Raw genomic sequence first — 24,062 nt, 5'->3', positions numbered from 1 at the left:
GCTCCCTGACCTGCCGAGTTTCTCCAGCATTTTGTGTGTGCTGTTATGGACAGATACATGGTAGGGTGAAGTCAGATAATTTTACTTTTCATGTTGACTCATTCATTATCTGTTGGAGATTTGAATGGCAGTGATATCATTTAAGACAGCATTAATGAAGCCAAGGTACTCTTGATAATGGCCATTGATAATGTCCCCTGCTCAAACTAGAGAGGTATTCTGCAAACCTTGCAGTTTTTGCTGCTTGGTTCAATACTGTGGGAGTGTAGTGGCAATCAGGAGATCTCCTTGCCTTTCGCTGATCTATCCCTCTGATTTCAAGTGAAGTTTGTATTGAGCACTGTCAGATTATTCCCTCCCAACACCGAACTGTGTGGCGGTTCAATGAACCTAAGGAAAAATTCCTCCAATTAGTTAAGCTAAAATTCCACAACTGCCAGAGATTCAGGTCTTTGTAGTGGTAGTCCGGCAACTTAATTACAACAGCACCAATATGAGGAGAGAGAGTAAATAAGATGGAAGCTTCTGGAAGAATCCTAGCCTTCATATACATTGTTTAACAAAATAAAGAGAGCTGAATTTTGCTTTATTAACTGTTCAGAATAAGTTTATAATCAAAGCACATATAGGTCACCATATACCACCTTGAGCTTCATTTTTTGTGGGCATTCATAGTGTACACAAAGAAACACAACAGTATTAATGAAAAAACACACACAACAAAATGGGCAAACAACCAATGTGCAAAAGACAACAAACTGTACAAATACAAGAAGAATAAATAAATAAATACATAAGCAACAAATATCAAGAACATGAGATGAACAATCCTTGAGCGAGTGTCCACAGGTTGTGGGAACAGTTCAGTGTTGGAATGAGTGAAGTTAAGTGAAGTTATCCCCTCTTGTTCAAGAGCCTGATGATTCAGAGGTAACAACTGTTCCCGAACCTGGTGGCATAGATCTTGAGGCTCTTGTATCTCTTTCCTGATGGCAGAAATATGAAGGGAGCATGACCTGGATGTTGGGAATCCTTAACTGTGGCGGCTATCTCCCTGTAACAGCATCCCTTGTACATGTGCTCAACGGTAGAGAGAGCTTTAGCTATGATGTACTGGGCAGTATCCTTGAGCATTGGCATTTCTGTTTCAGGCCATGATGCAACAAGTCAGTATACTCTCCACCATGCATATATAGAAGTTTGTCATAGTTTTAGATGACATGCTGAATCATCGCAAACTTCAAAGGAAGTATTGGTGCTGCCATGCTTTCTTTGAAATGGAACTTACATGCTGGATCCAGGACAGATCCTTTGAAATGATAACGCCCAGGAATTTAAATTTGTTGACCCTTTCCACCTCCGGCCTCCCAATGAGGACTGGCTCATGGTCCTTCGGTTTCCTCCTCCTGTAGTCTGTAATCATTGCTATGATTTGCTGACATTGAGTGAGAGGTTATTGCTGTGGCACCATTCATTAATCTCCCTCCTATATGCTGATTCATCACCTCCTTTGTTTGGCCAATGACAGTGGTGCCACTGGCGATCTTAAATATGGCATTGGAGCTGTGCTTAGCCTCACAGTTGTAAGCATAAAGCGAGTAGAGCAGAGGGCTAAGCACACAGCCCTTTGGCGCACCCGTGTTGATGGAGATGGTGTTGAGAATCTGAGCTGATGGGGTTAGCAAGTGAGGAAATTGAGGATCAGTTTGCACAAGGAGGCACTGAAGCCTTGGTCTTGGAGCCTATTGATTATTTTTAAGAAGAGGATAGTGTTGAATGTAGAGCTGTGGTCAATGTGGAGCATCCAGATATACGCATCTTCACCATCCAGATATTCCAGGGTTGAGTGAAGAGCCAATTAAATGGCATCTGCTATTGACTTTTTGTGACGAAGGCAAACTGGAGTCATTCCAAGTGGTCCCTTAGGCAGGAGTTGGTGTTTCATCACCAACCTCTCAGAGCACTTCATCACTATGGATGTACGTGCTACTGGACGATAGTCATTGTGGCAGGTCACCAAGAGCACCAGTATAATTAAAGCCTGCTTGAAGTAGGTGGGTACCTCAGACTGCTGAAGTGAGAGGTTAAAGATATCAGTGAACACTCCAGCCAATTGATCACCACAGGACTTTAGTACTCGGCCAAGTATCCCACCTGAGCCCAATGCTTTCTGTGGGCTTACCCTCCTGAAAGATGCTCTCATGTCAGCCTCAGAGACTGACATCATAGGGTCATCAGTGGCTGTGGGAGTTTGTGAAAGTTCCTCAATATTTTGTCAGTCAAAGTGAGCCTAAAAGGCATTGAACTTATCTGGGAGTGAAATCTCATTGTCACATACGTCACTTGGTTTTACCTTATAGGAGGTGACACCATTCAAGACCTGCCACCGCTGTTGAGCATCCTTCAGTGATCTGGTCCAGTTTGGTTGACATGTGAGATGGCTTTCCAAAGGTTGTACTGGGCTTCTTGTGTTTTGCTTGGTTGCCCGATGTGAACACCTGGACACCACTGATCTGGCTCTCAGCATATTGCACATTTCTTGGTTGACCCAGGTTGGGGAACTCCGGATGATTTTGTGGGGTCACAGTTGAACATGACTGACTTTAGAAAGTACATGACAACCATGGTGGACCCATTCAAACCCCCTGATTAATCCTTGAATGTGGCTCAGCCCACTGACTTGAAGTAGTATCTCCTGCCTCCTGTGACCACCGCTTCATTGTCCTTACTTCTGGGATCTTGCTCATCAGTCTTTACCTGTATGCAGGTAGGAGAAATTCAAAGTTTAAAGTTAAATTTATTATCAGAGTACATACATGTCACCACATACAACCCTCAGATTCCTTTTCTCTGTGGGCATACTTAGCTAATCTATAGACCGGCAACTGTAAACAGGACCAATGGATGGTCAACAAACTGTATACACACACACACACACATATATATATACACACACACACACACACACACACACACATATATATATAAATAACAATAAATAACAAGCATGAAATAACAAGATAAAAGAGCCCTTAAATGATTGTCATTATCCCCTTTTGTTTTGGAGCCTGATGGTTGAGGTAGTGTTCTTGAACCTGGTGGTGTGAGTCCTGAGGCATTTGTACCTTCTACCTGATGGCAGCAGTGGGAAAATGGCTTGGGTGGTGAGGATCTTTGATAATGGTTGCCGCTTTTCTAGAGCATCGTTTCATGTTGATGTCCTCAATGGTTGGGAGGTTTTACCTGTGATGTACTGGGCAAAATACACTATGAGGACAGGCAGATGATCAGATTTCCTGAAATGCACTCTAGGGATGGTATTTTTTGCATTCCTTATGGTAGTGTATCAGTGGTTGAGCGTGTTGGGACCCTGGTGCTGCACATGATACGGTGATGATAACTAGGCAGAGTTTATTCAAGCAAGCTTGATTGTAGTCCCTGGCAATGATTTGAAATGCATCGAGGTAGGCTGTCTCTTGTTTGTCAAACTCAACACTGAATACATCGAGAACTTCTTTGACTTTGGTATTTGGCAGTATGCAAACTGTGGTCAGGTTTGCAGAGGGGAACTCATACATTGATCTGAGGTATTACTAATATTCACTGTAAAGTGATGGATCTAGGAGACAAAGACACTGACATTTCAAATAATACTTTCATAGACATATTTTTTTGTAACAGAGAATTGACTGATTAAACAAGAGATAAATGGGAAAGTATTAATAATCAGTCAACTACCTAGAGAACTGTCTGGTTTGAACTGATGATATTGGTGAGAGACCAGGTCTATTCCCCAGTGGAGCTGAGCCCATGAATCCCTCATCCAACAAACAAAACTAATCTTAGCATTTTTCTTTCTAGTATCTTCCATTGTGCCCCAGTCTTTGATAGAGTGAAGTGATTCACTCAGCAGTCAGTTGAAAAAGAATGCCAATATAAACAGGCAAGTCAGTCATCCATCTAACTGAAGGTGGCTGGTCCATCATTCAGTCGAAGACCTGTGAAAATGGTCATGATGCAGGAACTGAAAGGAGAGTTCCCTACCTCCATTTTAACTCTGTTTATGCCAAGCAGAAATTTTAAAAATGAAGTAATTTACTTCCAAACTTTATGCCTGTGAGTACATAAAGGAAATGAAGCTTATATGTTATTGGAAAATGGAAAATGAAGGCCAGTGAAAAACAGACTCTAATTCTGAACCTTGAAAGAAAACCTTTTAATCCAATTTATTTTCTAGAGTTAATGGGATTTGCATTACCTGAATACTATATATGTATGGATTGAATGCATTGACATTTATTCATGCTGAGTACTTCACAGGAAATTGCATAGTGATTGGAAGAAAAAATTGTACATTTGTTTCAAGACAGCTAATATATTTTGCTTAAAATGATATAACATATTAGGGCTTCATGAAGCAAGCTTGATTTATTATAAGAAGCCTGCTTGTAGGGAATCGATGTCCTCTCTACAGAGCTGCATGGGAAGAAATGTCATTATGAAATCATAAGGACAAATACGTATCAGCATTAATATCAACTGTTTCACGCACAAAGGAACTTTAAATAACATCATGTTAGAAGATTATCAGTTGACTCATTCAGCTGAGTAAGAAAAATAATTTTCTGCTCCCTTGAACACCGTCTAGAAATTTTTCTCTCTGTTCATTTAAAGAATCATTCAGCTGATTCTTGTTACATTTCCCTGCTGCTTGGTAGTAGGAGTTGTTCTCTCAAGTTGAGTTGGTCACTGAAAGTCAGCATATCTTCAAGAAAGACAGCTTCACTACATCAGAAGCACATTTAGCTGTGCAATTAAGTTAGTTGGTACAAGGTTTAAACGTGACTGAGGGCATTCAGGCAGCAGTGCCCTGTACAGGAATAATATAATCTGGATTTGTAAATAAATTGCAGTCAATTCAAAATCAGAATCAGGCTTATTATCACTGAGATGTCGTAAAATTTGTTATTTAGTGACAGCAGTACAGTGCCACACAAAAATAGACTATAAGTTACAAAAATAAATATATGAAAAATAAACAAGTAGGCAAAAATAGTGAGGTAACATTCATGGGTTCATGGACTGTTCAGAAATCTGATGTGGAGGGGAATAAGCCGTCCTAAAACATTGGGTGTGTGGCTTCAGACTCCTGTACATCTTCCCTGCTGGTAGTAAAGGTAAGAGGGCATGTCTTGGGTGGTGAGGGTCCTTAATTATGGAGGCCATCTTTTTGAGGCATTGCCTTTGGAAGATGCTCTTGATGCTGGGGAGACTAGTGCCCATGATGGACTTGGCCGAGTTTACAACCCTCTGCAGCTTTTTCCATCCCTGTGCAATGGCCTCTCCAAACTAGATGGTGATGCAACCAGTCAGAATGCTTGGTACATCTATAGAAATTTGCCAGAGTCTTTGCTGATAGACCAGATCTCCCCAAACTCCTATAAAATATAGTGCTGGTGTGCCTTCTTTGTAATCACATCAATATGTTGGACCCAGGATAGATCTTTAGAGCTGTTGGCACCCAGGAACTTGAAACTTCTCACTCACACTTTGCACTGCTGACCCTTCATTGAGGACTGTTGTTTGTTCACTTGGTTTCCCACAGTTTTGTGTTTCTGGTTACTGTGCACTGCAATTTCTAATGCTTCTATTGACTAGATTTGAATGAAACAAATGGAATGTTAATCTTTTGAAAATGATGCTAGGTGTGGCACAGAATAGACGAGAGTGGTGTAGGAACAGGTTTTAGCAATAAAATGAAGTTGATTGACCACACATAAAGACTTGACTGTGGAGAACATGTCACCATTGGGTGTAGCAATTGACATTATTCCAGTTTTTGCTTTAATTGGTCAAAAGCTGAGTCTGGATAAAACAAAATATAAGAAAAGCAACCTAGGTGACCTTCAACTAACAGGGGAAGACAGAAAATTTTCGATGAAAAAATGTCCAAAATTTATTCAATTCTCATTCTTTCATCTTGACTGCCACATGATGGATTGATAATGAGAGCTGTAGACTAATTATCACAATCAATATCAATCAACTTAAGACGCAATGACCTCCACTCTCTCCACACCAACCCCAAACACACAGACAAAGGGATGTTATTGTGTGGTGGACTTTGCTGAGGCCAGGTGGCAATCCTCAGACACCTCCTCTAAATTACCCCTTGAAAAGGACCCCACTAAGGATCATCAGGACATCATCTCTGACACCATCACCAACCTCATTAACTGGAGATCTCCCATCCACAGCCACCAACCTCATAGTGAATTTACCCCTCGTTGCTCATTTCTGTCTCCTACTCAAGATCTACAAACCTAATTTTCCAAGTAGGCCCATTGTCTCTGCCTGCTCCTGCCCCATTGAACTCGTGCCCACATATCTTGGGGAGGGAACCTTGAGGGGAGGGAACGTCGACTTAGACCATGAGATGCCTGTGTCGGGCATTTTCATGCCTTACAATGCGCAGATTGGAAGTCTGTGTGGGGCGCCACTCCTCGCACAAACATTTGAGCAGTGTGTGATTAAGTGCCTTGCTCAAGGACACAAACACGCTGCCACAGCTGAGGCTCGAACTAGCGAACTTGAGATCACTAGACGAACGCCTTAACCACTTGGCCACGTGCCCAACATATCTTGACTCCAGTTTATCCCCCTTGGTTCAGTCCCTTCCCACTTACATAAATATGCAACACTTCATGTGCTCTCAATCTCCTTAGCAACTTTCAATTTGCTGGCCTTGATCACCTCATTTTCACAATGGAAGTCCAGTCCCAATACACCTCTATCCCTCATCAAGAAGACCTTAAAGCTCGCTGCTTCTTTCTTGACAACAGACTTGACCATTTCCCCTCCACCACCACCCTCCTCCATCTGTCAGAACTGGTCCTCAACCTCACCAATTTCTCTTTCAGCTCCCCCACTTTCTCCAAACTCACGGGGTAGCCATGGATGATGAGCCTTTTCATTGTCTAAGTGGACCGGTCCATATTCTAAGCCTTCTCTGATAGTCTCCCCAACCCTTTCCGCACTACATTGATGACTGCATTGGTGCTGCTTCATGCACTCATGCTGAACTCATCAATTTCATCAACATTGCCTCCAACTTCCACCCTGCTCTTAAATTCACTTGGTTCATTTCTGACAGCTCTCTCCACTTTCTTGATCCCTCTGTCTCCATATCTGGAGACAAACTATCTATCGGTATCTTTTAGTAATCCACCAATTCCCACAGCTATCATGATTATACTTCTTTGCTCCATGTATCCTATAAAAATGCTCTTCCCTTTTCTCAGTTCCTTCATTTTCACCATGTCTAGCATGAGGCATCCTTTCCAGGACATCAGAAATGTACCTCCTTCTTGAAAAGTCATGGTCTCCTTTCCTCCAGCATTGATGTTGCCCTCACCTGCGTCTCCTCCATTTCTCAGACATCCACACTCATCCCATCTTCCCACCACCTTAACAGGGATAGAGCTCCTCTTGTCTTCTCTTACCACCCCAAGAGCTTTAGTGTCCAACACATTATTCTCCACAACTTCTGCCATCTTCAGCTGGACTCTACCTCCAAACATGTCTTCACCTTGTGGTAGATATTCACTTTCTTTTTCATATTTGCTAAGCTTGCTTTCTCAATAGCAGCTGTCACTTGTAGGATAAAAAAGATGTAAGTAAACTCCAGTTAACAATTTGCTTAGATTCTGGTCGCAAATGGAAGTCAGCCTTCTGTTCTTAAAGTGCAAGTGGAAAGCAGTAATCAACTTGAAGTTAAAAGAAGCACTCTCTACAGACCAGTTTGCAAATAAGCACTCTGCAGATGTTGTCAAAGCAAATGCTAGTTACTGTACCTGCTTTATTATTGTTCAAGTGTGGAGTATAAGACAATGGGTTGTTTTGAACAGACAGTCTGTCTCTTAAGTTGCTTAGTTCAAGGAGGATTGCGGAGCAGTGGATAAGATCATTTAGCTTATTAATAGCTATTGTGTTTATAGTTGGAAGATTTTATGTTCTCAAGGAATTTAGCTTTACAGCATTTACAGCATTAATTTTGAATTGTGAACATTAAGCTGAGATCTATGTCTCCAAAAAATATTTTAGATTGTTTGTGATACAAAGATATCTAAGGAAATATCATATGCTTGTCAAGTCAGCCAAGTGGGAGAAAAAAAAGAGTATAAAGGTAAAGAGCAGTTCAGGCTTATTAGGAATGGGGTAAAGAACATCAAGAAATATGGAAGAAACATGGGGTGAATCCATTCCTCTAGTTTAGGTTTTTGTGATGGACGACTTATTCATCTGCAACACTTTGGGTCTTTATAATTTATAGGCATTATACCTGTGCTTTGGAAATCCTTAATGCTTTAACCTTTATCATTTATGCTTTATCCTTTGTGTTTTAGAAATACTTTGTGCTTTTAGAAATGGTTTGTGTTTTAGAAATGGCCTGTAATTTGGAAATGTTTAGGACAGACATCCTCTGTGAGTTTAAAATGTGTTTTAAGAGTGTTGTTTGGTTTTAACCATGTATCACTGAAAATATCTGAACTGTGTTTTAAACTACTTTGTTAGCTGAAAGTATCTTCTCTTTGGTAAGGAGGAGAGACCTATTGCTTGAATAGTGGGTATTAGCAACTAAACTTGTCATGGAGAACAAACAGGGAAGTGAACTAGTCTTTGGAGATTGGGTAGTTACATTACAATCTCCCTTTAGTGGGAGTATTCATGGCTACTTATATCAGATAGAGCTCAAGGTCTTAAAGTTTGGAACCTCATAGTCAGCAAACTGAATACCACCTCAACCTCCCCCTGCTCCTCACTTTCTATAGGGATTGCTCCCTCAATGAATCGCTGTTTATTCACCCCTCCCCACTAATCTCCCTTCTGGCATTTATCCCTGCAAGTGGCAGAAGTACTACACCTGCTCATTCATCTTCTTTCAGGGCCCCAAGCAGTCCTTCCAGGTGAACCAACACTTCACCTGTGAATCCGCTAAGATTATCTACTGTATCCAGTGCTCCCAATGTGACCTCTACATTGGTGAGACCTGAAGCATATTGGGGGACTGCTTTGTTGAGCACTTCAGCTCCATCTGCAAAAAGCAGAATTTCCCAGTGGCCAGCTATTTCAATTCTTAACCATATTCCTATTCCAACATGTTGGTCCATGGCCTCCTCTTCTGCCATGAGGAGTCAACTCTCAGGCTAGAAGAGAAAATCCTCATGTCCATCTAGAGAGCTCCAATCCGATGGCATGAACATTGAATTTTCCAGTTTCTGGTAACTTCCCCCTCCTTCTTCCCTATTCTTCATTTCCTCATTCTGACCTCTTACCTCTCCTCCTCACCTGCCTATCCCCTCCCCCGGTGCCCCTCCTCCTTTGCTTTCTCCTATGATCTACTCTCTTCTCCTATGAGATTCCTTCTTCTCCAGCTATTTGTCTTTCTACTTACCACCTCCAACCTGACTTCACCTATCACCTTCTAGCTTGTTCTTGTTGTAGCATGGATGAAAACACTGGAGAGACAGAGTCACTGGTAGATACAAAGCAGCTTCTTCTACGGACGGAGACGTTTTCGGTAGAAAGGTCTGCTAGCCCAATGTGGGCTTGATATTTATATGCTAAACACAAAGGCAATCACTACTTAAAAAGTTATAGACAATGCTTCCTTTTGAAGCTACACACAAACATCACACCTTCTGAATTCATCCTTTCCTTCCAATGCCAACGTGTCTGGGTTGGTATCCACAGCCTTTAGGAATGCAAGTTAAATCCACAATACATTTATTTGGCATTTTACGTGCTAACATAGAAGACAATTAATATTTATAAAGTATAGATAATACTGTCTTCGAAACTACAGCATCTGGTCAAACTACAGCGCCAGAAGTATCTGGTATTCACACCTTTTTAGGAAGGGCATTGTTGAGGACTCAATCCACAGTACTTTGTCAAATAGAAGTCTGGTGGCCAAAGTCATTTAAGTGTAAACAAATCATCTACCCAAAAAACTCACTCTAACACTCCCTCCTCTTGGCCCTCCTGGACAAAAATTAAGTTTGTATCAGGAAAGGCTAACCTAGGAGGATCTGCTCAAATAGGGCCACAAAACGCCCTGTCTTGAAATTTCCCCCCAATTTTGTGTGCCTCGATATCTATCCTAGCATTCCCTAATCGCTACCTACCAAATGTTAAGCAGAGAGGCTGTTCCAAGACTTCAGGAAATGCGGCCCCTTTCATGTGCCTGTCAGCTCTTTCCCTGCAGGCTGACTGCAGCTTAATCACATTCCTTTGTCTTCAGCCCTTTATCCTCTGGTCGCTGAAACTCTCCTTTCAGTAGCACCCACAGGCCTTCTCATTGATGTACAGGAAGGGGTTGGGGCGGCCTCTATGTAAATGTCTGCAAGCACCCCCTTCCAAACTGTTCGGTTGATCATTGGCCCAACTGCTGAAAAGGACCCAGCTCCTCAGACTCGGGGTGACTGCTTTCAGCGGTGTACAGTCTGAAATGCCATCGAAGTGGTGGAACTTGCCATCTCTGCTTCAACTCAAAAATCCCTCCCCGTCTATTTCCCAATAAATTTCCATACTATGCTATAAAATTAATCATCTACCTTCAGCAACCAGCCTTCTTTACAGAGTACCATCATCATCACACTTTAACAGGCTATTCATGGTTTTCCAACATGTTCTCAGTGTCTTCTGCCACGCTCCCGGCGTTTTCTGCCTTTGCGTTTTCTCCGAGTATGTTTTCATCAGCTGTGATCAGGTCTGGCATGGCTGGCTGGTGTTCTTCTCTTAGGTTCTCTGTAATTACATGGTTACTGGGTACACTTGGTCCCCCGCTCTGTCTGTGGGAGCAACAAGAGGGTGAGTTGTATGCTTTAACCTGAGTCCAGTGTTTCCACTGACTGCCTCGCCGAGTCTGTACACAGACACACGTATCATTGGTTAAGAGTACCGTCTGTGGTCCTATCCACCTGGGGGCAAACCCTGACCTTTCCAGCAGCACCCTCACCATAACTTGGTAGCCAGGCTGTGGAAGGACTATCCCCTTTCCCACTGGCCTCTCTGATCAGTGATTTGCTGCTGTTGTTTCACTCAGTCCTTTAACACTTTAAGTTGGTTACAAAGGTCTTTCACGTATTGGGTCATTCTATCCCTGTAAGCCCCAGGCTCCCCGCAACCCGTAATTACCCCATAGGGGAGTCGCATTGCTCGCTCCATCAATAATTTGTAGGGGCTGAGACCCAACGTGCGGTTTGGGTTTGCACGCAATCTCATCAGGATTCCTGGTAATACATCAACCCATGTCTTTCCTGTCTCAGCTATAGCTTTGGCTAATGCATCTTGATTGTTTGGTTCATCCTTTCTACCATCCCTGAACTCTGGGGGTAGTAGGGTACGTGGAACCGTTGTCGAATCCCTAGCAGTCGACATATTTCCTTCATCACTTTCCCCGTGAAATGTGCTCCCTGATCTGAATCCACCTGAACTGGGGTTCCCCACCTTGGGAGGATTTCCTGAACTAGGACCCATGCAGCAGTATGGGCGGTGCAGTCCCTTGTTGGGAAAGCCTCTACCCACCGGGTGAAGTGATCCATAATTACTAGACAGTAACTTTTCCCCCTGCCTTTTGGCAGGGGCCCTGTGAAGTCTATCTGGATGTTTTCCCGGGGTCCCCTTGGCCGAGGCTGATTTGCCAGCTGTTGCTTTCTGCCCTCACCAGGGTTATGCTGGGCACAAGTGATACAACGGCGGCAGAATTTCTCAACATCCCCGCCCATCCCTGGCCACCACCAGTCCTGCCGGAAGGTTGTGATCATGCTCTGCCTTCCCTGATGCATCACCCCATGATATAACTTTAGTAGTATCTGTCTAATACAGGTTGGGGCCACCGCGACTCTTTCCTCCCCATGTGTCCAGCACCCATCTGGTCCCTCCTTTGCTCCTTTCCTCCTCCATTTTTCCTTTTCTTCTGCCTCTACCTCTTCATATAATTTTACTAAGTTAGCTTCTGTCATTTCCTCCTGCACATTTGCAATTACAATTGCCTCTTGTTCCTCTCTTGCCTTATTCGCAGTAATATCTGCCCTCGGAAGAACTGGGAAAACTTTATGTTCTGGAGTGGCCGCAGTCTCTCTGGGTATCCCCTGGTGTTTTTGTTCCTTCGCTATACCCTGAACAGTGGGCAGTGTGTCAGTTTGTATAGGGTCCTGCTTAAGGGGTTTATACAGACCCTCGGCTATTTTAACTGGGTTTATCTTTACTCGACCACAATCTTGCTTGCGTGTAACCCACACTGCTGGGAACTGCTGACAAGGTAACCCATAGACCCCATCCAGGCTGCAGTCTCTGGTGATCGGGGCAGCTGCGACTATGTTGTGTATTCTGTTGGTTGTATGCGTTCGCTGCCCCTGACTCGTCCATACTATTTCTCCCTTTCCCGAATCTATAACAGCTCCTGCTTCCCGTAGGATGTCTATTCCAAAGATCGTGCCCTCATTATTTGGACATACCCAGAAATACACTGGAAGCTGCACTCCCCCAATTTCTAGTATTTGCGACTGGCTTCTTTCTGCTTTTACTGTTTTCCCTCCTACACCCCTGATATAACTGGCTTGTCTGGTTGTTGGTAAGGGTAAGTCTGTTATCGATACTGATGCCCCTGTGTCCACTAACATATTGCATTGCCGTCCCCCTAACAATGCCGTTGTGTATATCCGCGGGTCTCCAGCGCTGGCAGTGGAGCCTGCTGCCATATCTTTTTCTGCCCTAAGAGGTACTCTACTAGCCGTTACTAGGTCTTTGATCTGATCTGCAGTCAGACTGGTTGCTGATGGGGCGAGTGACTGGGTGTCTGCTGTGACCTTTGACTGGGTTTTCCCCCTCCCTTTTGGACACTGTCTCCAGCCATATCCCGATAGGCCACAGCTGCAGCATATCAACTCCTTCACTGTCTTATACCTGGTCCGGCAGTCCTTTGCTAGGTGCCCTGGCTGCTGGCAAGCAAAACAAACTCTCCGGGACATCACAGCAGCTGCATCCACTATACCCACTTTACGATTTCTCTTGCCTTTTCTTTGGTCTATCTCACTGGCCCACGAAACTATGTCAGAGTAGTTGGACCCTACCGTTATGCCTAAATCTAAAACTTCTTGGTGGGCTGAGCTCAGGCCTTCCTTCGGCATTTTTAGGAAGACTGGGTTGTCCTTCCCTGGATTATCCAACCCTGAATACTCCTCATACGTTCAATATTTACGTTCGGCATAATCCATGGCTGTCTCATCAGCTTTTTTGAATCACTGCCATTATAGTTCCCCAGCTACTCTCACCTTCCCCCAGCCGCTGCCTCACTTCCCCTTTAAAAGAGCGATATCTTTCTTCATTACTGGTGCTCCCGGTCGTTGCCCATGTACCATCCCGCACCCCCTGGGCCATCCTGTCCCACATATTCCTCGGGCACTTCATTTTCATTAACACATGTATATCTTTAGGGTGCATCTGGTGAATTATTCACAGTACTTTGTCAAATAGAAGTCTGGTGGCCAAAGTCATTTGAGTGTAAACGAATCATCTTCCCAAAAAAACTCACTCTAACAGTTCTCCTTCCCCTCCACTCCCCTCACCTCTTTAGATACCTTTCTCACGGTGGTGTCTGAAAAGAGGATGCTGTCTAAGTTGCATGCCATCTTGGTCAATGTCTCCCATCCACTACATAATGTACTGGGTGGGCACAGGAGTACATTCAGTCAGAGACTCATTCCTCCAAGTTGCAACACAGAGCGTCATAGGAAGTCATTCCTGCCTGTGACCATCAAACTTTACAACTCCTCCCTTGGAGGGTCAGACACCCTGTGCCGATAGGCTGGTCCTGGACTTATTTCATAATTTCCTGGCATAATTTACATATTACTACTTAACTATTTATGGTTCTATTACTATTTATTATTTATGGTGCAACTGTAACGAAAACCAATTTCCCCCTGGGATCAAAAAAGTATGACTATGACTATGACTATGACTATGACTATGTCTTTCCCCTTCATTTCCAGTCCTGATGAAGGGTCTTGGCCCAAAATATCGACTGTTTATTCATTTCCACAGATGCTGCCTGACCTGCTGAGTTCCTCCAGCGTTTTGTGTTTGTTGCTCTGGATTTCCAGCATCTGTAGTATCTCTAGTGTTCATAATTCAAAATAAACCATTTTGGGGATCGTAGGATTAAAGTTGAGCATGCTATATTTGAAGACTTGAAGAATCCCGTCTCAATGTCTTCAAACTAAAACACATAATATGTTTTTCTGAATTAAATTTATTTAAGTTGTTTTAAATCAATCTGTGCTATTATCTTTCTAGAAAGCCTCTTCCACAGGTAAAGCATTTAGTGTTATGATGGATATTCAGTCCAGGGCTGGGGCAGGGTGGGGGTGGGGTACTTTTTTTGCCAAGCTCAGTTTTTTAAGAAGCAACTGATACTTCTAGAGATCAAAAAATTGTTTCTCAGTAAGTTAAATTCCCAACCAATATTCTTTGTTCAGCCTCCTGTTGTAAACAAGAATCAATCTTCAGTTCCTAACGTAACTTGCAAGCATTCATCAGTCCAAATCTGAAAGGACAGCTCGGCAAACAAACAGCAATGTTTATAGAGGACAGCAAAGGGCTGACTGCTCACGAGATGCAGTGTAAAACAATGGAGTTATGTTAATTGGCCTGTATGAAGGGTCCTGGCCTGAAACGGCGACTGTACTTATTTCCATAGATGTTGCCTGACCTGCTGAGTTCCTCCAGCACTTTTTAAATTTATCGTCCTTAAAATGAATGCACCCTGCATCTAGAGTCCTGAAGAATTTTTTTAATATATGTTTTCAAGCATGTTATTTGGACTTCACTAGTTATGCCAACATTTATAGTACATCCATTGTTGAACTTGAAAAGGATGGGTAAGCTACCACATGGTACACCATGGTGCATTATTCAGAAGTTTTACACAGTGAAGTGGAGAAAACAAATCTTTAGGCCAGGACTCAGAGGGAAATGGGGATGTATGGTTTATTAGAACAGGGGTCCCCAACCTGTTTTGCACCGCGGACTGGTTTAATATTGACAATATTCTTGTGGACTGGCCAATGGAGCGGGGGGGGGGGTGTTAATCACGACCGAAATGTAGGTGATAAGTCAACTATAAGTCATAAGTCATTTATAAGTGGCTAATACACTCAATTTTGTTTCTAAAAGGGTTTATCTAATGAATTTAATATTAAACAGCGCATATTTTCCTCGCATGAATATAGTGATAAGTCAATTATAAGCCACTTATAAGTCAATAGCATCATAACATTTTAAGTAACAGTTGGATATTAAACACACAGCGCATATTTTCCCCGTATGAACATATAAAATCATTGCAACACACCAATATCGCTGAATCAGTGGGAGCCCTGGGCTTGTTGCCGTGCAACAAGACGATCCCATCGAGGGGTGATGGGAGACAGCGATACTCGAAGGGGTTTTCTTTTGTCCAGTGTATTCTGCAATTTATTTTTCGTTGCATTCATTGCAGGAAACCCCGCTTCACAGAGATATGATGTTGGAAATGGAAGGAATGTTTTCAGTGCTTTTGTGGCTATCTCAGGATATTCAGCCTTGACTTTGATCCAGAATGCCGGCAGAAATATTATGTCAAACATACTTTTCAGCCCACTGTCATTTGCAAGCTCGAGGAGTTGATCTTCCTCCTGCGCTGACATGGATGGTTCACCGGGGACATTCACAAATGGGTCACAGACACATTCCTTTGCACATCTTGGGTCATTTGGGGTTGGGAAGTAACATTCGAATTCTGTTGACAGCGAAGATAGGTGATTGCGCACCAGCTGTGAGAAGGACGGTGCAGCCTCAGTCTCTCCCAAAATCCCATCTAATGTTGGGAGCATGTCAAATATGCCCCTGTCCACTCGCTGTCCCCACAGTTCCAGTTTGGCTTTGAAGGCAGACACTTTATCTGCAACTTGAAGACAGTTGTCATTCTCCCCTGAAGTGACAAATTGAGTTCATAGAGCAGGTTGAAGATGTCACACAGATAAGCGAGTTTTGCTATCCACTCCTCGTCACTGAAGTGTGCTGCCAGTGGTGACTTTTTTCCTGAAAGAAATCTCTGTAGCTGCTCTCTTAACTCAAAAACCCTGGCCAGGGCTCTCCCCCTTGATAGCCACCTGACTTCAGTGTGTAAGAGAAGGCATTTGTGCTTTCCTCGTAAAGTTGCTCAAACAGACATCAGTTAAGGGCTTTTGCTTTGATGTGATTGATAACTTCAACAACGTCACTCAATATGCTGTTAAGATCAGGTGACATTTTTCGGCTAGCCAGCATTTCCCTGTGTGTGACACAGTGTGTAGACTGGCATTCAGGAGCAACCTCTTTGACTCGGGTAGTGAAACCAGACAGCCGTCCAGTCATAGCTGCAGCCCCGTCTGTGCATATTCCAACACAGAATCACCAGTCCAGTTTGCCTGACATGTAGTCATTCAAAGACTTGAATAGTTCTGCCCCAGTTGTGTTAGTTGGCAGCGGCAGTGCACACAACATATCCTTGTGCATATCGTCTTGAAATATATATCGCACGTAAACCAGTAGTATTGCCTTGTTGTTGACATCGGTAGACTCGTCGACCTGGATAGCATACCATGGTGGCTCGTTAAGCCGTTCCAACAGCTGTGCTTCGATGTCCCCTGCTATGTCATCGATTCTCCTTGAAACTGTGGTAGCTGAAAGAGAAACCTGTGCCATCTTGTTAGCTGCAGCTTGTCCCAACAGTTGTCCAACAGCTGCACATGTCCTTGGCAGCAGGCAGAATCAATTCTTCACCAACAGTGAAAGGCTTCTTAGCCTTAGCAATATGGCTAGCCACTAAGTACGGCGCTCTCAGAGCAACAGCGTTTGTGGAGATGGTGGCTCTCAGCACTTGCTTCTGTCCCACCTGCTCACGTTTTTTCCGCTCAAAAAACTCAACGGGTTTGTTTTTAAGTGCAGGGTGCTTGGACTCAAGGGGACGAAGCAGTTTTGGGGGCTTCATTGCCTCACTATTGTCTCCACATTTCACACACAGGGGGCTCGGATCATGCGAGTCACCAGTCGCAATAAAGCCACATTATGTGTACGATTCGTCGTATTTTCTGTTGAAGGAAGCTTTCTTTTTTTTTGTCGTCTCGGCCTCAGCTGTCTCTGCGTTATCATCATTGTTAAGCCTTTTATGTCCCCTACCACCTCTTCCAAAGAAACGCTCAAGCAACGTTTGTTTTTTACTCATCGAGTAGTTGACCGACTGATGACCTTGCGTGGGTTCAAGTTCAACATTAGACATGACAGGGTATAAGGAAAGGTGCAGCTGACTCATCTTTTCATATTATGGACCGGTAGCACATGCTTTGCAGCCCGCTACCGGTCCATGGCCTGGTGGTTGGGGACTACCGTATTAGAACATTGAACAGTACAGCACAAGAATGGACCTTTTGGCCTATTATGTTTGTACCGACAATGATGTCAATGTGAACGATCCTTCTGGCTTCACATGGTCCATCTCTTTCTATTCCATCATCTGAAGCCCTTTGTTGTCTGCATCCATAACCTACCAATCTTTGTGGCAAGTTCAACTCTTCCCTCATCATTCTGCCTGTCACCTCTCCTCACCTGGACATATGTCCCTTCCCTTCACCTCTTTATAACGACTATCCCCCTCCATCTTTCAGTCCAGGCGAAGGGTCTCAACCCAAAAAAGCAACTGTCTATTTCCTTGCACAGTTGCTGTCTGACACACTGAGTTCTTCAGGAAATTTGTTTATAGCTCTGGATTCCAGAATCTGCACCCTTTGTATCCCTCTATTCCCTGCCTTCTCATGTATTTAAGTGTTTCCTAAATGTTGTTGTCATCTCTGCTTCCACCACTTTTCGTAGTAGTGTTCTCCAATCACTCATGGTCTAATTGCCTGGTGAGTTGCCCTTGAACTTTTCCCCTCTCACCTCAAAGCCATGTGTTGTAGTACTTGGGATGTCCACACTGGGAAAAAGATCTATACTATCTATGTCTCTCCTAATATTATGAAATTTAATTACGTTTCCCTCAGCTTTCGATGTTCCAGACAAAATAATCTAAGATTGTCCAACCTAGGATAACCTTTCCTTGTTGTTCTTGACCTTCTCGAAGGTAGAGGAAATGAGTTTGGCTGGTGTTGCTTGACAAGTTGCTGCAGAGACCATGTAGTTAGATGGCAAAAAGCTCAGGTGCGTAGAGGCAGTGGATAGGATGTCATTAAAGCTGACTGCTTTGTCTGGATGTGATGTCCTACTTTGGGCAAGGTTTAATTTTATTACAGAATCAAAGAAATATAGATGCAGAAGTAGGCTATTTGGCCCATCGGATCTGTGCCTTGTGAGAAAAAACAATGAACTTAATCCTAATATTAGGTTTGTAGCCCTGCTAGTAATGGCTTCTCAAGTGTGCACCAAGTCATCTTTAAATGCTATAACAGCAACAGCTTTATCACCCTTTCAGCTAGTGGGATCTTGGCCACTGCTGCCTTTTTGGGTGAAAACATTTTTCTTCATCTCTTCTCTAATTCTTTGACAAATTACTTTAAATACCTTCCTCCTAGCCTTTGCCCATCCCTCTGCAAAGTGAATTACATCCACTCATTTTAACATGTCTAGGCACGTCTACTTCTTCTGGTCCAAAGAAGACACTCCCAACCTATATGACAGTTTCTCCTTGGTAACATAATCCCAGAACATCCTGGTAAATCTCCTCTACATTGCTTAATCGCAATAAAAATTCCCATGAAACTTGGTGGCTACTCAAGGTGTGTTCTAAATAAAATTGAATACAGCTCTGGGATAAACACTGTGCTCTTGCGTTCTGTGCCTTGAAAATAATGTGGTAATGTTATAGGTGCAATGATGACATACTCTGTGCCAAAATCCATTCGCAATTCCTCATGCAATTAAACAAATTTGACTGCAAATGCTAACATTCATTCTTGGACCTGATAAAATGTAAGTTATATTCATACTAAGCAATATTGTTAGTGACCATACTCTATAAATAAAGCACCATCCTCACATCTGAAATCTGTGATGAAAGTGTGGCAAGAATGATGCAATTCAAGATTGCTGAGTGGAGAACACTAAAGTAGCTAGTATAGTAAAGTCCTGAGACTTAAGTGATTGATTGGTAACATCCACAGCATTGTCCATGCAACTGCCATTAAAGAGCTTTTCCTTAGATTCCAAATGCCTTCTGTTTTATTAATGCCCTTTTATGCCGTGCTCAGTCAAATATTACCTTGGTGTTCTGGATAGTCACACTCACATCATCTCTGCAGTTCAGCTCTTTATTCACGTTTGCACAAACACTGCAGTTATATGTGGGCTTGAGTGATCCTGGCATTGTAGGGCTGGCTATTGATGAGAAACTGTTGTTAGGGAGCTCTGCTGGTCACACATTTGCTGTTTACCGAGAATGGACCAATTCAGATTCATTTTTTAGTTTGAGATTTATTTCTCACATGTACATCAAAACTTAGAGTGCAATGTGTCATTTGTGTTAACAACTAGCTCACACAAGGATATGCTGGGGGCAGAAGAACATAGAGCATACTATAGAGAGAGTGCAGAGGAGATTTACAAGGATGTTACCTGGATTGGAGAGCATGCCTTATGAGAATAGGTTGAGTGAACTTGGCCTTTTCTCCTTGGAGCGACGGAGGATGAGAGGTGACCTGATAGAGGTGTATAAAATGATGAGGGGCATTGATCGTGTGGATAGTCAGGGGCTTTTTCCCAGGGCTGAAATGGCTAACACAAGTGGGCATAGTTTTAAGGTGCCTGGAAGTAGGTACAAGGGGGATGTCAGAGGTAAGTTTTTCACACACAGAGTGGTGGGTGTGTGGAATGCACTGCCAGTGATGGTGGTGGAGGCAGATATAATAAGGGACTCTTAGATAGGTACATGGAGCTTGGAAAAATAGAGAGCTATGCTGTAGGGAATTTCTAGGCAGTTTCTGAAGCAGGTTACATGGTTGTCACAACATTGTGGGCTGAAGGGCCTGTAATGTGCTGTAGATTTCAATGTTCTATAAGAAATAGGAGTAGAAGTAGGCCATTTGGGGTGCCGAGCCTGCTTCGACATTTAAAAGGATCATGGCTGATCTGGTTGTGGCAGCACACGAGTGTCATCTCACATTCCAGCACCAACATAGCATTCCACAGAACAACACAAGCAGCAAAACCAACATCAAAAGAAGACAACGACAGCAAGATATGCCTCTTTCCCATCCCTCCTAGCATCCCACCCACTCACACATCCAGACAGGCCTCCAAACCAGGACAGGCTACCTCTGGGCTTCCAGTCTTTGTCCTTAAATTCTCAGACTCGTACACATCTGGCCTCTAACTTTGAACTTCACTCCAGGACACCGATCATGCGCAGAACCTTTGGGTCTCACCTCATGGACTTGCACAGGCCACTGACCCCAATGACCTGGGCCCTCATGACCTCAGGCCTCTATCTTTGATCGTCGACCAACAGGCTTTGCCCTCCAGACTTCACCAAGTTTGAACTCCAGATTCGCACAGGCCTTGGCTTCTGGACTTGCAAGGACCTTCAAATCCATTGAGCTGGTTGGGGGGGGGCGCGGTGTGATGTGGAACTGACAGTATTGGATCACATTGGATTTGCCTACTCCTTGTGGACAAGGTGTAACTGGCCAATTTCCCATTCACGTAGCTGTACTATAATAGTCAGGCTGGAGGCCAAGCTTATTCTCAAATCAAGCTTCGCAAGAAGAAAAAACCTGCTGGTTATAATCTTTGTTATCTAATAGCTATAGAATATTAAAAACAGCAATCTTATCATCTCCAAACCATCCCTTCTGTGAGAAGGCTGGATTGTCACAGATTGCAAAACTTTTATTCCTTGACTCCTTCTGCTTGTGTTATTCCATTATAAACTTATTTTGTGGAATTAACATGCAGAAAAATTATCTCTGTTCTGTTTGATGAGAGATTAATCATTGAATGCAATTGAAGTCTTTTGATGATTGCAAAGCTCCTATATGAATTTGAAACTAGAAAACAGCTCTATAAGGAAGGAAGTGGCTCATGAAATAAATAGAATAAAGGTACAGGTAGCATTAGCAATTAGCAAGATAGAATAAACGCTTTCTTCTATAGTGCCTTTATAACGGTGTCGGGTTTGATCCTGACCTCAGGTACTGACTATATGAAAATAGCACATACATACATAGACATGCACATGTCTGCATGGTTTCCTCTGTCATGCCAGAGATGGGCTGGTAGATTAATTGGTCTCCCTTTGCTACATTCCTTCTTACTCCCTCTTTTGTAACTGTGAATGTGGTCACCAGAGAGATGCAGCTGGCAGAGATACTGTAATTAAAATCTCCAATTGGGATGCACAAAAGCTCAGAGCCTTTGGAGGAGGGAGGGAGAGAGAGAGAGACAGGGAGAGAGCTAGAGAGCTAGATCAAGATAGAGAGATAGAGATAGAGACAGAGTTAGAGATAGATAGAGATAGTGAGATAGATAGAGAGATAGAGAGAGATAGAGATAGAGATAAATAGAGATAGATAAATAGATAGAGATAGATAGAGATGGATGGAGATAGAGAGAGAGAGAGAGAGCGAGCGAGAGAGTGAGAGAGAGAGAGAGAGAAAACACTTTTGTGAGATAGGACCTGTAGAATTGGCAGAAAATTTACACTTCTCATTTAATAAAGCATTGAATTCACAATGGAGGGAGTTTAATGAAGTTTGGTTGACTAGGTCTGTATGTATCAGTTTAAAAGAATGAAAGGCAATCTCATTAAAACATTTAAAATTCTAACAGTGATGGATCGGCTGGACGCAAGGAAAATTTGCGCCTGGAGCAGAGAATTCAGGAATGGAATTATGGCTTCAGGATATGGGTAAGGCATTTTACAGTATGTCAGAAAAAATTTATTCACTTAGAAGGTGGTGACTATATGGAATTTTTATTTGTGGAGACCAAATTTGCTGAATATATACAGTAGATAGACTCCTAGACATGATGAGCATTGAGGAATATGGGGAAAGTAGGAATATAATATTGAAGTGGAGGATCAAAAGGTTTAATGACCACTATCTTTTGTTGTTATATACTCCTGTCGAGGGCCACTGAACAAACTTAGGATACTTCTTAAACAAAAGGTTTGGCTGCCATCAGGAGCAAAATGTCCATGTAACTTACTTCTTATCTGCAATGTGTATGTCTCTAACTCTGCTTCCTCATTATAGTGGATTTCTTATTCTAATTAGTTTTGTTACTGAAGTTGGATTCAATGCAATGGTGGCTATTATCTATGGAATCCACTCCAAAGGACTCTGAACTAAATTTAGCTTCTTTGAAACTTTGGTACTAAACTGACTACAACTGAAAATGGTAATCTCGGTTTGGCTAATATTTCCTGATAGCATTTGGGAAACAGAATTGTCATGTGCAATAAGGTCACATACAGCATCATTATTTTGCTTGCATTAAAAACAAGCTGCAATCTACTGCAACCATATAAAGTCAATAGAGTTGAATTTGTTCATTGATATCAGTCAGAATACTTGAAATCAATGATTGTAGACATCAGACTGCAGGAACATGTAGGGGAATGGTAGACAGGAAGTTGATTTTTGGAAGTCAGAAAGATAACAGACAAAATACAAGTCAGATATAAACTTTTTGAATAGTACAACAGGCGTGAGGGCTCCTATTCTAATGTTCTTGTGTTTTAAGGGAGAAATTCTGGAAACGACCTTTGAGAAACTGGACAGTAACCCATGAAAACTGACCAACTGACTAATCTGTGGATGATAGATCACTTTAACTGCTCTTCCACCGTGATGAAGCACCAGCAGTTGATGGAATATTTTTATGAGTATGCTAATAGAGGTCTTGTGATGTAATTAGGCTCTGACTGCAATTTTAGCTCTAGCCACAGATAATGAAGTCAGAACACTTTCCCTACAGCATGAAGAGACCCGTGAGAAGCAAAAATAAACTGAGAGCTTTAAAAAATGTTTTACGCTGGATGAGAAGGTGGAGGAGTTCTCTTTAAGACCACAAAAGAAATTAATCCAGGTATGTTTTCTGCTCATACAATTCACTTGCTTTCCTTTGGCTTTATTCATTCTCTAGCTACTACATGGGCAAAGCTGGCAAAACAAAGCCTCTATTGTCCATCCCTAACTGTGCATGTGAGTCATCTTCCAGAACCAGTGCAGTCCTACTGATATAGCAGCTACCCCAATGCTGCTGGCAGTGTGAGCTGTAGGATTTAGACCTAGCCACGCTGAAGAAATGATGACATTTTCCCAAGTCAGGGTGCCATGTGACTTGGAGAGAAGACTGCAGGTACGATGCAATTTGTCTGCTCCTTTCATTTTCCAAACCTGCAATCCCTTTCAGTAACCAGCCGCTACTGACCGCCTGTGATATGTGGACAGCTTTCCTGCAGTGGTTGAGTGTAGGCACAGATTAATTTACCTAGAAATCCTCCTGCCACAATTGAATTTGTTGGCTCTTAATGCATGAATCACATTCCTAGATTAATTTTGTAAAGATGGTTTTACTTTCATTCAAGAAGATAGAATCTTGACTAAGCACTGGAATGGTTAAGGTGCTGCTTTATCACATACTGCCTAAGGAAGAATGTAATTTACAACTATCTCTAAAATAACAATTAGAGATAGGAGTTTTTTAAAAAGTTCAGAGAAATAAGAATTTTTAAAAAATCATTTGTACCTACAGGCAGCCCCTGAGTAATGAAAAATTCAGATAACTGTTTTTGAACTGAATTTCCTGTTAACTTGGAAATGAGCATAAACTGAGTTGTGGAGAGGATCACAGAAACAGCTTAAGTTCAAAGTTCAAAGTACATTTATTATCAAAGTATGTGTGCAGTATACAACCCTGAGATTCATCTTCCCCACAGACAGCCACGAAACAAAGAAAACCATGGAACCTGTTCAAAGTAG

This window comes from Mobula hypostoma, chromosome 7 (assembly GCF_963921235.1).
Source record: "Mobula hypostoma chromosome 7, sMobHyp1.1, whole genome shotgun sequence".
NCBI lineage: Eukaryota > Metazoa > Chordata > Chondrichthyes > Myliobatiformes > Myliobatidae > Mobula > Mobula hypostoma.
The sequence above is the reverse complement of the archived record's forward strand: the minus strand, read 5'-3'. Positions refer to the sequence as shown.